The sequence below is a fragment of the Oncorhynchus mykiss genome, chromosome 5, assembly GCF_057628025.1.
Source record: "Oncorhynchus mykiss isolate SJ-2025 chromosome 5, ASM5762802v1, whole genome shotgun sequence".
Classification (NCBI taxonomy): domain Eukaryota; kingdom Metazoa; phylum Chordata; class Actinopteri; order Salmoniformes; family Salmonidae; genus Oncorhynchus; species Oncorhynchus mykiss.
In genome coordinates this window covers 4670160-4685671 of record NC_143026.1, presented here as the reverse complement: position 1 = coordinate 4685671, position 15512 = coordinate 4670160, and the positions used below count along the sequence as shown (strand labels likewise).

The following is a 15512-nucleotide window of genomic DNA, read 5'->3' as shown; positions in this document are numbered from 1 at the left end:
TGTTGTCTTATTGTTGACCTAATGTTGTCTTATTGTTGTCTTATTATTGACCTAATGTTATCTTATTGTTGTCTTATTGTTGTCTTATTGTTGACCTAATGTTGTCTTATTGTTGACCTAATGTTGTCTTATTGTTGACCTAATGTTGTCTTATTGTTGTCTTATTATTGACCTAATGTTATCTTATTGTTGACCTAATGTTGTCTTAATGTTGTCTTATTGTTGTCTTATTGTTGACCTTGTCACGGATGTCGTCTGGAGATAGAGAGGAGGACCAAGATGCGACGTGGTAATTGTTCGTCATTTCAATGGAAAAAACGGACCACTACAAAACAACAAGGTGACAACCGTGACGCTAATGAAACACAGTGCTAACAAGCAACATAACATAGACAATCACCCACAAACCACAATGACCAAACAGGCTACCTAAATATGGTTCCCAATCAGAGATAATGACTAACACCTGTCTCTGATTGAGAACCATATCAGGCCAAACACAGAAAACAGACAAACTAGACACACAACATAGAATGCCCACTCAGATCACACCCTGACCAAACAAAACATAGAAACATACAAAGCAAACTCCGGCCGCAAAACCTGAACCTATAGGGGAGGGTGTGGGTGGGCATCTGTCCGCGGTGGCGGCTCTGGCGCTGGACGTGGATCCCACTCTACCAAAGTCTTAGTCCGCTTCTGTGGCCTCCTAGGAACGGCGACCTTCGCCGCCAACCTAGGACTGGCATCCCTACTAAAGGTTCCCACTGGACTGAGGGGCAGCTCCAGACTGAGGGGCAGCTCCGGACTGAGAGGCAGCTCCGGACTGAGAGGCAGCTCCGGACAGAGGGGCAGCTCCGGACTGAGGGGCAGCTCCGGACTGAGGGGTAGCTCAGGACTGAAGGGTAGCTCAGGACTGAAGGGTAGCTCAGGACTGAAGGGTAGGACTGGCTGATGGCTCTGTCGGCTCCTGGCTCGCTGACGGCTCTGGCAGCCCCTGGCTGGCTGGCGGCTCTGGCAGCCCCTGGCTGGCTGGCGGCTCTGGCAGCCCCTGGCTGGTTGGCGGCTCTGGCAGCCCCTGCCTGGCTGGCGGCTCTGGCAGCCCCTGCCTGGCTGGCAGCTCTGGCAGCTCCTGCCTGGCTGGCGGCTGACTGATGGCTCAGGACAGACTGGCGGCTCTAGCAGCTCAGGACAGACGGGAGACTCTAGCAGCTCAGGACAGACGGGAGAACCTAGCAGCTCTGGGCAGACGGGAGACCCTAGCAGCTCTGGGCAGACGGGAGACTCTAGCAGCTCTGGGCAGACGGGAGGCTCTAGCAGCTCTGGGCAGACGGGAGGCTCTAGCAGCTCTGGGCAGACGGGAGGCTCTAGCAGCTCTGGGCAGACGTGAGGCTCTAGCAGCTCTGGGCAGACGGGAGGCTCTGGTGGCTCAGGACAGGAGGAAGGCTCTGGCACCACTGGAGAGGAGGAAGCACCTGTAGGGAGATGACGGAGAGGCAGCCTGGTGCGGGGGGCTGCCACCGGAGGGCTGGTGTGTGGAGGTGGCACTGGATAGACCGGACCCTGCAGGCGCACTGGAGCTCTTGAGCACCGAGCCTGCCCAACCTTACCTGGTTGCATGCTACCGGTCGCCTGGCCAGTGCGGCGAGGTGGAATAGCCCGCACTGGGCTGTGCTGTCGAACCGGGGACACTATGCGTAAGGCTGGTGCCATGTACACCGGCCCAAGGAGACACACTGGAGACCAGATGCGTAGAGCCGGTTTCATGGCACCTGGCTCGATTTCCACTCTAGCCCGGCCGATACGAGGAGCTGGAATGTACCGCACCGGGGACACCGTGCGCTCCACAGCATAACACGGTGCCTGCCCGCTCTCGCTCTCCGGTAAGCACAGGAAGTTGGCGCAGGTCTCCTACCTGGCGTAGCCACACTCCCTGTGTGTCCCCCCAATAAATTTTTGGGGCTGCCTCTCGGGCTTCCTTGCCAGCCGTGTTCCCTCGTATCGCTGGCTCCTCTCTCCGGCTGCCTCTGCTCTCCTAGCTGCCTCCACCTGTTCCCATGGGAGGCGATCCCTTCCAGCCAGGATCTCCTCCCATGTGTAGCAACCCTTGCCGTCCAAAACGTCCTGTTGTCTTATTTCTTTACTTAAGAAATATTCCACTTTATATGACTGGAAGCTGTTTTTTGTTTTTGCTTTTGTACAAAAAATTGCAAAAGAAAATATATGTTATGTCCCGATCGTCGTAAGAAGCGGACCAAAGCGCAGCGTTGTGTGAATGCATCGTTTATTAGATGACGAAAAACACGAAGTAAACTGTACCAAAACAATAAACAAATAACGACCGTGAAGCTACAAATGAAACCTGTGCAACTAACATAGACAATCACCCACCAACAAACAGTGAAACCCAGGCTACCTAAGTATGATTCTCAAGCAGAGACAACGAACGACACCTGCCTCTGATTGAGAACCATACTAGGCCGAAACATAGAAATCCCCAAAATCATAGAAAAACAAACATAGACTGCCCACCCCAACTCACGCCCTGACCATACTAAATAATGACAGAAACAAAGGTCAGAACGTGACACGTAATGTAAAAAAACAATAATTTGATTAGTAAATGACCTTGACGGCTGCCTTTCAACGGGTCAGGGACAACTGGTATTTTGTTCCATCACTCAACTGCTATGAATGAAAGATTCCCATTCTGCAGTTTCCTGGGCTCCGGTGTGGAGAAAAGCCAATTTACCATGAGATAATTTGTTTGTAGAGTACACTATAGAGCTGCTAGATTATCTGTGAAATCACTTTTATTAGGGAAGACGGGGGTATATATATATTTGCCCGTCACGCTAACATGCAAATGTATGGCAGCCGTTGTTCAAAAAAAATCAATCTGCCCATCAATCTGTTCTTTACGCTCGATCTATTTGTCCTACCATATGCACACACTGTACACATGCATTCATCTTCCGTGCTCTCTCTCTCTCTCTCTCTCTCTCTCTCTCTCTCTCTCTCTCTCTCTCTCTCTCTCTCTCTCTCTCTCTGTCTCTCTCTCTGTCTCTCTGTATGTCTCTCTCTCTCTCTCTCTCTCTCTCTCTCTCTCTCTGTATATGTCTATCTCTCTCTCTCTCTCTCTCTCTCTCTCTCTCTCTCTCTCTAACGTCTCATCACAGAAGGCTGGAGAAATAATATAGAGATTTATTTTGAAGTGGCCACGTGTTTATGCTAGGGCAGGAGGACAGGGAGTGGAACATGAATGCTGAAACTAAACATCTTAGTTATTATTCAGGCCCAGTATTGAGCTGGGAATTATTTAAATAGTGATGTCTGAACAAGCAAGAAATACCTTTCTAGAGAAGTAGCTACTGCTGGGTCAGGGCTGGAATTAATTGTTTGTAGGATACTTGTAGTTATTATATCCTAGTCCTGAGGGGTATGAGTCTCTGATTAGTCACTGTGTGTCAAATGTAGAGTGGACACAACCAACACTGACCCTACAACCTACACTGACCCTACAACCTACACTGATCCTACAACCTACACTGACCCTACACTGACCCTACAACCTACACTGACCCTACAACCTACACTGACCCTACAACCTACACTGACCCTACAACCAACACTGACCCTACAACCTACACTGACCCTACAACCTACACTGACCCTACAACCTACACTGATCCTACAACCTACACTGACACTACACTGACCCTACAACCTACACTGACCCTACAACCTACACTGACACTACACTGACCCTACAACCAACACTGACCCTACAACCTACACTGACCCTACAACCAACACTGACCCTACAACCTACACTGACCCTACAACCTACACTGACCCTACACTGACCCTACAACCAACACTGACTGACCCTACAACCTACACTGATCCTACAACCTACACTGATCCTACAACCTACACAGACCCTACAACCTACACTGACCCTACAACCTACACTGACCCTACACTGACCCTACAACCTACACTGATCCTACAACCTACACTGATCCTACAACCTACACTGATCCTACAACCTACACTGACCCTACAACCTACACGGACCCTACAACCTACACGGACCCTACACTGACCCTACAACCTACACTGACCCTACAACCTACACTGACCCTACAACCTACACTGACCCTACAACCTACACTGACCCTACACTGACCCTACAACCTACACTGACCCTACAACCTACACTGACCCTACAACCTACACTGACCCTACACTGACCCTACAACCTACACTGACCCTACAACCTACACTGACCCTACAACCTACACTGACCCTACAACCTACACTGACCCTACAACCGACACTGACCCTACACTGACCCTACAACCTACACTGACCCTACAACCTACACTGACCCTACAACCTACACTGACCCTACAACCTACACTGACCCTACACTGACCCTACAACCTACACTGACCCTACAACCTACACTGACCCTACAACCAACACTGACCCTACAACCTACACTGACCCTACAACCTACACTGACCCTACAACCTACACTGACCCTACAACCGACACTGACCCTACACTGACCCTACAACCTACACTGACCCTACAACCTACACTGACCCTACAACCTACACTGACCCTACAACCTACACTGACCCTACACTGACCCTACAACCTACACTGACCCTACAACCTACACTGACCCTACAACCTACACTGACCCTACAACCTACACTGACCCTACAACCTACACTGACCCTACAACCTATACTGACCCTACAACCTATACTGACCCTACAACCTAACTAACACTACAGAAAGCCCTACCTAACACTACAGAGAGCCCTAACTAACACTACAGAGAGCCCTAACTAACACTATAGAGAGCCCTAAGTAACACTAGAGAGAGCCCTAACTAACACTAGAGAGAGCCCTAACTAACACTACAGAGAGCCCTAACTAACACTACAGAGCCCTAACTAACACTAGAGAGCGCTAACTAACACTAGAGAGCCCTAACTAACACTAGAGAGACTAGAGAGCCCTAACTAACACTACAGGGAGCACTAACTAACACTGCAGAGAGCACTAACTTCATGTAGGATTTAATTTCTAAGCTAATAAATTACTCTCTTTGTTGGCTTGCGGAGGATCAGTGTTGAATGGGAAGGATTAGCCAGGAGATTTCCTTCACGACTCTACAGGGCGCCTCTCGGCGTGCCTGCACCTCATAATAGAAAACCAACATGTGGAAATCCATAGAGGTCAGGGTTAGATACAAGGTGCTGATTAACTAGCTGATGAGGAATGAAATCCCTCTCCTGTAGATTTGAGTAGATTTTGTTAAACTTTCAATTATGATAATCCCCCAAAAATGTGTACCATTACCTTCATGCTCAATCGGTTGACATTTCTAAAGAGCTGACTGAAAATAGTCAGTCAATCTCCGGCTTGAAGCTTTAACGTGGGAGATCAATCTGTCTTATCTAGAACCGCTATACGGCGGCCATTTTGGAGACGACTGGAGTTTTAATGCAGAAAGGAAGCATTGAAGTAGATGTTTTCTCTTATTCTCATATCAACATCATTCTTTATTTCCATAGGAGAAATGTCAATAGGAGAAATGTCAGATTTATTCACTTCTCATTCTCTGGCTTTCAGAAGATAACTAAGAGGATAACTAAGAGGATAACTACAAGGATAACTAAGAAGATAACTAAGAGGATAACTAAGAGGATAACTAAGAAAATAACTAAGAGGATAACTAAGAGGATAACTAAGAAGATAACTAAGAAGATAACTAAGAGGATAACTAAGAGGATAACTAAGAAGATAACTAAGAGGATAACTAAGAAGATAACTAAGAGGATAACTAAGAAGATAACTAAGAAGATAACTAAGAGGATAACTAAGAAGATCTAAGCAAATCAAATAGAGCAAGGTGATGATGTCTGTGTGCTGCCTGTCTGTGTGTGAGATGATGATTTCTGTGTGCTGCCTGTCTGTGTGTCCGTGTGTATTCTGGATGACCAGGAGGACCCACTGTCCGTCTTCCTCTCAAAACCCTTACTCCCTTCATCCTCAAACGTCAAATGCAATCAGAGGAACTGCCAGCCAGCGTGCAAACCCTCCTCCGGTCATCGTGTCCTGCCTGCCTGGCAGAGCAGTGATTAAAACCCCTAATCTTCTCTCCCATCCAAGGAAAAACATTTTCCCTGCTCAATCACCAGGGCAGTTACAAGCTTTTTGGGATGGACAACAGGGCCACCACGACGGCGCCCAGTGTAAGGATCTGTCAAGAAGTTGGCACAAGCCCAAATAATACACAATAGATTTTGTAGTGTTAAAATCAACACTTCAAGAAATAGCTTTTGACACTATCTCAGAGCAGAGTACATATTGTCCCACTCTAAAGTGTGTAAAAATGACTGTGATTAAAATGTTATTATGGGTGTTACTGTAACACTTTGTAGTTAAAAAAATGAACACTGCATTACACTTGCCAGTGTTACTGGTAATTAACACTCACAGTGTTATTTATATTCAACACTAGTGTTAATCTAGACTTAACGCCTATTAGTGTTTAACAAAAACACTGTTACAGCAAGTCGTTTTGGGTGTTGTTTTAACACCGTATGGTGTAAATCATCATTTGCATATTTCCCATGGTGCCTTTTCTTTTCGATTGAATTGTAAAGTTACCACCCATTACTGTATTAGTTAGTGACAGAGACATGGCGAATGTTATCATTAAAATGTACTTTATGATAATACATTACATATATCACAAGGCCTTACTTTGATGGCCTAGTTTAACCTCAACACAGTGGTGTTAGGAAACTTCTGGTTTACAGGCCGCTCCTGATTCAACACTAGAAAATGTTTGAAAAATCAACGCAATTTGCTGTTTACCTCTCAGGCCAAACTTCTCAGCATCCTGCCAGTAACCTAAATCAGAGACAGTTGAAGTGACCCAAACTTCTCAGGCCTGCATAATGTGACTTGCAGGTCTGATGCGGCCTGTAAACAAGGAGTTTCCTAACAACACTGTGTTAAGGTTAAACTAGGCCATCAAAGTAAGGCCTTATGATATCTGTAATGTATTATATCCAGCCCTCTGTCGGCCAGCAGGTAAACGATCCGGCCCGGATGATTGAATCAATAAGGTGGGAGAGGAGAGGCAGCGGTTACAGGCCGGAGCCGGAGCAGGAGTCGGAGTCGGAGTCGGAGTCGGAGCCGGAGCCGGAGTCGGAGCAGGAGCCGGAGCCGGAGTCGGAGTGGGAGTCGGAGCCGGAGTCAGAGCCTCAGTCGGAGTAGGAGCAGGAGTCGGAGCAGGAGCCGGAGTCGGAGTCGGAGTCGGAGTCGGAGTCGGAGCAGGAGCAGGAGCAGGAGCAGGAGCAGGAGCAGGAGCAGGAGCAGGAGCAGGAGCAGGAGTCGGAGTCGGGGCCGGAGTCGGAGTCGGAGTCGGAGCCGGAGCCGGAGTCGGAGCAGGAGCAGGAGCCGGAGTCGGAGCAGGAACAGGAGCAGGTGCCGGAGCAGGAGCAGGAGCAGGAGCAGGAGTCGGAGCAGGAGTCGGAGCAGGAGTTGGAGTCGGAGCCGGAGCTGAGCTGGAATCGGAGCTGAGCTGGAGTTGGAGTCGGAGCAGGAGCCGGAGTCGGAGTCGGAGCAGGAGCCGGAGTCGGAGTTGGAGCAGGAGCCGGAGCAGGAGCCGGAGTCGGAGTAGGAGCAGGAGTCGGAGCAGGAGCAGGAGCCGGAGCAGGAGCCGGAGCAGGAGCCAGAGTTAGAGCCGGAGCCGGAGCCGGAGTCAGAGCCTCAGTCGGAGTAGGAGCAGGAGTCGGAGCAGGAGCCGGAGTCGGAGCAGGAGCAGGAGTCGGAGCAGGAGCAGGAGCCGGAGTCAGAGCCGGAGTCAGAGCCTCAGTCGGAGTAGGAGCAGGAGTCGGAGCAGGAGCCGGAGTCGGAGTCGGGGTCGGAGCAGGAGCAGGAGCAGGAGTCGGAGCCGGAGCTGAGCTGGAGTCGGAGTCGGAGCTGAGCTGGAGACAACATGATGGGAATGTAGGGGGGGTTATCTCTAACAGTTGCTCAGAAAAACAGACAGAAACTGAACAGATAATAAAGAGATACGTTGAGGAACACTGAGGGACTTCTTGGGGAATCAGCCTCACAGAGCACAACAGTGAAGCCAAGGGGGTCACTTCAACTGTCTCTGGTTTAGGTTGTTGGCAATGACTTCAGAGAGGTAAACAGCCTCTAGGAGCAGTAGAGGGGTAAAGACTGCAGAGACCAGACAGGTAACTTGAACTGTGTAGCCGTACCAGAGATAGCGTAGAGTTTAGGTTCCCGTCAACCACTGTGGAGCAGAGGGTGGAAAAACAGACTCACAGATACAGTATAAAGGTAGAAGAGGCTGAGGAGGTCAGCTAAGTCAATCCCTTCAACTGTCAAACTCTACAGGGGAAAGCTAGGATGTATGTTCATGGTAAACTGCAAAGAGGGAAACAGACTCACAGAGTAATACAGGAACCAAGATTAGAAAGGTTCCCCTTTTATATGTTTACCAAAGAGGATGGGAATTAAGAGTTTACCTGAAAAGACTGGAGGCGTAACAGATCACTTCAACTGGCAGGCTTTACAGTCATGCAAGCATAAGCTATGTGAACCCAAGAGAATACTAGTTTATGTCAATGCATAGTTACTGAACTAAAGGAATCCATTAACTTACACACACACACGCACACGCACACACACACAGACACACACAGACACACACACACGCACACACACACACGCACACACACAGACACACACACACACACTTTTTGCCCTCAGAACAGTCTCAATTCCGTCAGGACATTGACTCTACAAGGTGTCGAAAGCGTTCCACAGGGATGTTGTCCAATGCTTCCCACAGTTGTGTCAAGTTGGCTGGTAGTGAATCTCCACTCCAAATAGCTCGTTCCATCTCATCCTCACAGATGCTCAATTGGACTGAGATCATGGTGTCTGGGCAGGCCACCGCAGTAAACTGATTTCACTGTCATGTCCGTGGAACCATTCATGGACAGTCCTAGCCTTGTGGGATGGTGCATTATCCTGCTGAAAAAAAAATCTAATTGCTCTGCATAATTATTGTGTCAGCCTCCTTTGTTCTGTTTCATCAATTACCCGTTTTTGACCACTGGCCTGCCTTTGGCTGGATGGACCATTCTTGATACTCACGGGAAACTGAAAATTGAGTGTGTAAAACCCAGCAGCGTTGCAGTTCTTGACACACTCCAACACGGTGCTCCTGGCACCTACTACCATACTCCAATCAAAGGAAATTCAATATTTTGTTTTGCCCATTCACACTCTGAATGGCACACATACACAATACATGTGGCGGCAAGGTAGCCTAGTGGTTAGAGCGTTGGACTAGTAACCGGAAGGTTGCAAGTTCAAACCCCCTAGCTGACAAGGTACAAATCTGTCATTCTGCCCCTGAACAGGCAGTTAACCCACTGTTCCTAGGCCGTCATTGAAAATAAGAATTTGTTCTTAACTGACTTGCCTAGTTAAATAAAGGTAAAAAATGTTTTTGTCTGAAATCATTCTTTAACCTTGTGTCCTCCCCTTCATCTACACTGATTGAAGTGGATTTGACAAGTGATCATTAACCTGGATTAATCTGGTGAGCCAGAAGAGCAGGTGTTCCTCGTGCTTTAATAAGAGATCATTAACCTGGATTCACCTGGTGAGCCAGAAGAGCAGGTGTTCCTCGTGCTTTAATAAGAGATCATTAACCTGGATTCACCTGGTGAGCCAGAAGAGCAGGTGTTCCTCGTGCTTTAATAAGAGATCATTAACCTGGATTCACCTGGTGAGCCAGAAGAGCAGGTGTTCCTCGTGCTTTAATAAGAGATCATTAACCTGGATTCACCTGGTCAGCCAGAAGAGCAGGTGTTCCTCATGCTTTGTACAGTCCGTGTATAATCCATGTCCAAAGGGAAAATCTGCGTTATTATCCCTGTGAAGGGTTAGAAAACCGGGCTTTCAAATAGACCCTGCAGTTCTATGTCATGTTCCTGGTTCACACATGAATAAGGCTGTTGCGTGACCTATTATCTATTACTGCCACAAAGGCATTCATGAGCCATGACTGCAGTAAAAAATCCCCATTGACCGTTGAGTCACTGTAATCTCCCTTTTATGCGCTTTGAATTTACGTTGGCCACTCGCTAACGACCTGATGGCTAACGGCCTGGTACTCAGGGCTCTATTGTCCCTCTAGCCACTCTGACGTCAATGCAAATGCGATCGAAAAATCACATCAAGAACACCTATTATCAAAACAGTTATAATGCTTTTTAAAACTCACCTCAGTGTGATGATCAATTTGAAGAAAGAAGTTCAACAACAGGATGGAAACTGAGTGTAAGATATGGTTGTTGTTTCCATGCCTAACAACGATATGGGAATCGCTTTCTAAGTCATTCAAACCCCCTATACGCATATTAAAAGCCTATACATATTCATAGGCCTATATATGAGCCCATATATAAGGGGTATATAAGCCTAGTGGTTAGCCTAGTAACCGGAAGGTTGCAAGTTCAATCCCCCGAGCAGACAAGGTCTGTCGTTCTGCCCCTGAACAGGCAGTTAACCCACTGTTCCTAGGCTTGAAAATAAGAATTTGTTCTTAACTGACTTGCCTAGTTAAATAAAGGTTAAATAAAATACCTGAATCTAAAAATGATGCTGCCTTTATAAAATACATAGTCTACCAAAACTGCATATTATGCATGGCAGAACAACGGACCTAGGCCACGCATTGTGAGTGCAGGGGAGTTTACAGAGGTAGTCTGACATTTTTACGAATTTGCATTATCCATCTCCTCCTCTCTCCTCCTTTCTCAAGTGCTCAGAGAGATGTGGCTGTCAACAGTTTAATTAAATATGTTTCATTGTGAAAACATAGCTACCCAAACTATCGATGTCCCCGAAACAGATTTCACTTGGTTTTGCAAATTAAGTACTGGGTAGCTACAGGAACAAACAGTACTGGGTAGCTAGGGGAACAGACAGTACTGGGTAGCTACAGGAACAGACAGTACTGGGTAGCTACAGGAACAGACAGTACTGGGTAGATAGGGGAACAGACAGTACTGGGTAGCTACAGGAACAGACAGTACTGGGTAGCTACAGGAACAGACAGTACTGGGTAGCTACAGGAACAGACAGTACTGGGTAGCTAGGGGAACAGACAGTACTGGGTAGCTACAGGCACAGACAGTACTGGGTAGCTACAGGAACAGACAGTACTGGGTAGCTACAGGAACAGACAGTACTGGGTAGCTACAGGAACAGACAGTACTGGGTAGCTAGGGGAACAGACAGTACTGGGTAGCTACAGGAACAGACAGTACTGGGTAGCTACAGGAACAGACAGTACTGGGTAGCTAGGGGAACAGACAGTACTGGGTAGCTACAGGAACAGACAGTACTGGGTAGCTACAGGAACAGACAGTACTGGGTAGCTACAGGAACAGACAGTACTGGGTAGCTACAGGAACAGACAGTACTGGGTAGCTACAGGAACAGACAGTACTGGGTAGCTGCAGGAACAGACAGTACTGGGTAGCTACAGGAACAGACAGTACTGGGTAGCTGCAGGAACAGACAGTACTGGGTAGCTGCAGGAACAGACAGTACTGGGTAGCTACAGGAACAGACAGTACTGGGTAGCTGCAGGAACAGACAGTACTGGGTAGCTACAGGAACAGACAGTACTGGGTAGCTGCAGGAACAGACAGTACTGGGTAGCTAGGGGAACAGACAGTACTGGGTAGCTACAGGAACAGACAGTACTGGGTAGCTACAGGAACAGACAGTATTGGGTAGCTACAGGAACAGACAGTACTGGGTAGCTGCAGGAACAGACAGTACTGGGTAGCTACAGGAACAGACAGTACTGGGTAGCTACAGGAACAGACAGTACTGGGTAGCTAGGGGAACAGACAGTACTGGGTAGCTACAGGAACAGACTGTACTGGGTAGCTACAGGAACAGACAGTACTGGGTAGCTACAGGAACAGACAGTACTGGGTAGCTACAGGAACAGACAGTACTGGGTAGCTAGGGGAACAGACAGTACTGGGTAGCTGTGGGAGCAGACAGTACTGGGTAGCTACAGGAACAGACAGTACTGGGTAGCTACAGGGACAGACAGTACTGGGTAGCTACAGGAACAGACAGTCCTGGGTAGCTGCAGGAACAGACAGTACTGGGTAGCTACAGGAACAGACAGCACTGGGTAGCTACAGGAACAGACAGTACTGGGTAGCTACAGGAACAGACAGTACTGGGTAGCTGCAGGAACAGACAGTCCTGGGTAGCTGCAGGAACAGACAGTACTGGGTAGCTACAGGAACAGACAGTACTGGGTAGCTACAGGAACAGGCAGCACTGGGTAGCTACAGGAACAGACAGTACAGGGTAGCTACAGGAACAGACAGTACTGGGTAGCTACAGGAACAGACAGTACTGGGTAGCTACAGGAACAGACAGTACTGGGTAGCTACAGGAACAGACAGTACTGTGTAGCTACAGGAACAGACAGTACTGGGTAGCTACAGGAACAGACAGTACTGGGTAGCTACAGGAATAGGGTTGGAGAGCCCATGGCATACAGAGTTCGGAGCGGGAATATCACCTGTCTCGTAGCGAGAGGCTGCATGCTGAGTGAAATTACCCAGTAGGCTACCCTGCATGATGGAAAAGCGAACTGGCGAGATAGCGGCCTCCATTCGCTATTCGAATGCATACAGGTGACATGTATTTCCCCCGTGGCCATTCTATTCAAACGAATTGTACATATTAGTAAATATTACATTGAGAATAGTGTGATGAGTGAAAGTATGATTGAACCGCTGTGCAGCCTGAGGATAAGGAACAAAGCACAAACTTTTCTTTTTTTGCGACTTTTTCAAATCATCTATAGACTATAGTCATATATATATATATATATATATATATATATATATATATATATATATATATATATATATATATATATACATATAGCAGCATATATACAACATGTACAGTATATATATACATATATACAACATATACAGTATATATATATACATATAGCAGCATATATACAACATGTACAGTATATATATATATATATATATATATAGCAACATATATACAACATATACAGTATATATATATACATATAGCAGCATATATACAACATATACAGTATATATATACATATAGCAGCATATATACAACATGTACAGTATATATATATACATATAGCAGCATATATACAACATGTACAGTATATATATATATACATATAGCAGCATATATACAACATGTACAGTATATATATATACATATAGCAGCATATATACAACATGTACAGTATATATATATACATATAGCAGCATATATACAACATGTACAGTATATATATATACATATAGCAGCATATATACAACATGTACAGTATATATATATATATACATATAGCAGCATATATACAACATGTACAGTATATATATATATACATATAGCAACATATATACAACATGTACAGTATATATATATATACATATAGCAACATATATACAACATGTACAGTATATATATATATATATATAGCAACATATATACAACATGTACAGTATATATATACATATAGCAACATATATACAACATGTACAGTATATGTACATATAGCAGCATATATACAACATGTACAGTATATATATATACATATAGCAGCATATATACAACATATACAGTATATATATATACATATAGCAACATATATACAACATATACAGTATATATATACATATAGCAGCATATATACAACATGTACAGTATATATATATATATATAGCAGCATATATACAACATATACAGTATATATATATACATATAGCAGCATATATACAACATATACAGTATATATATATACATATAGCAGCATATATACAACATGTACAGTATATATATACATATAGCAGCATATATACAACATATACAGTATATATATATACATATAGCAGCATATATACAACATATATACAACATATACAGTATATATATACATATAGCAGCATATATACAACATGTACAGTATATATATATACATATAGCAGCATATATACAACATATACAGTATATATATATACATATAGCAGCATATATACAACATATACAGTATATATATATACATATAGCAGCATATATACAACATATATACAACATATACAGTATATATATATACATATAGCAGCATATATACAACATGTACAGTATATATATATACATATAGCAGCATATATACAACATATACAGTATATATATACATATAGCAACATATATACAACATATACAGTATATATATACATATAGCAGCATATATACAACATGTACAGTATATATATATATATATAGCAGCATATATACAACATATACAGTATATATATATATACATATAGCAGCATATATACAACATATACAGTATATATATATACATATAGCAGCATATATACAACATGTACAGTATATATATACATATAGCAGCATATATACAACATATACAGTATATATATATATATACATATAGCAGCATATATACAACATATATACAACATATACAGTATATATATACATATAGCAGCATATATACAACATGTACAGTATATATATATACATATAGCAGCATATATACAACATATACAGTATATATATATACATATAGCAGCATATATACAACATATACAGTATATATATACATATAGCAGCATATATACAACATGTACAGTATATATATATATACATATAGCAACATATACACAACATATACAGTATATATATACATATAGCAGCATATATACAACATGTACAGTATATATATATATATATAGCAGCATATATACAAAATATACAGTATATATATATATACATATAGCAGCATATATACAACTTGTACAGTATATATATACATATAGCAGCATATATACAACATGTACAGTATATATATACATATAGCAACATATATACAACATGTACAGTATATATATACATATAGCAGCATATATACAACATATACAGTATATATATATATACATATAGCAGCATATATACAACATGTACAGTATATATATATACATATAGCAGCATATATACAACATGTACAGTATATATATATATACATATAGCAGCATATATACAACATGTACAGTATATATATATACATATAGCAGCATATATACAACATGTACAGTATATATATATACATATAGCAGCATATATACAACATGTACAGTATATATATATACATATAGCAGCATATATACAACATGTACAGTATATATATATATATACATATAGCAGCATATATACAACATGTACAGTATATATATATATACATATAGCAACATATATACAACATGTACAGTATATATATATATACATATAGCAACATATATACAACATGTACAGTATATATATAT

The 15512-nt window shown here is 43.7% G+C and overlaps 2 pseudogenes; both read left to right on the top strand.

Moving 5' to 3' along the window:
- Nucleotides 1–2860: 2860 nt before the first annotated feature.
- LOC149983151 (uncharacterized) lies at nucleotides 2861–4799 on the top strand (annotated as a pseudogene).
- A 2074-nt stretch (nucleotides 4800–6873) lies between these two features.
- On the top strand, nucleotides 6874–8000 carry LOC149983150 (uncharacterized; annotated as a pseudogene).
- The last annotated feature ends 7512 nt before the right edge of the window (nucleotides 8001–15512 follow it).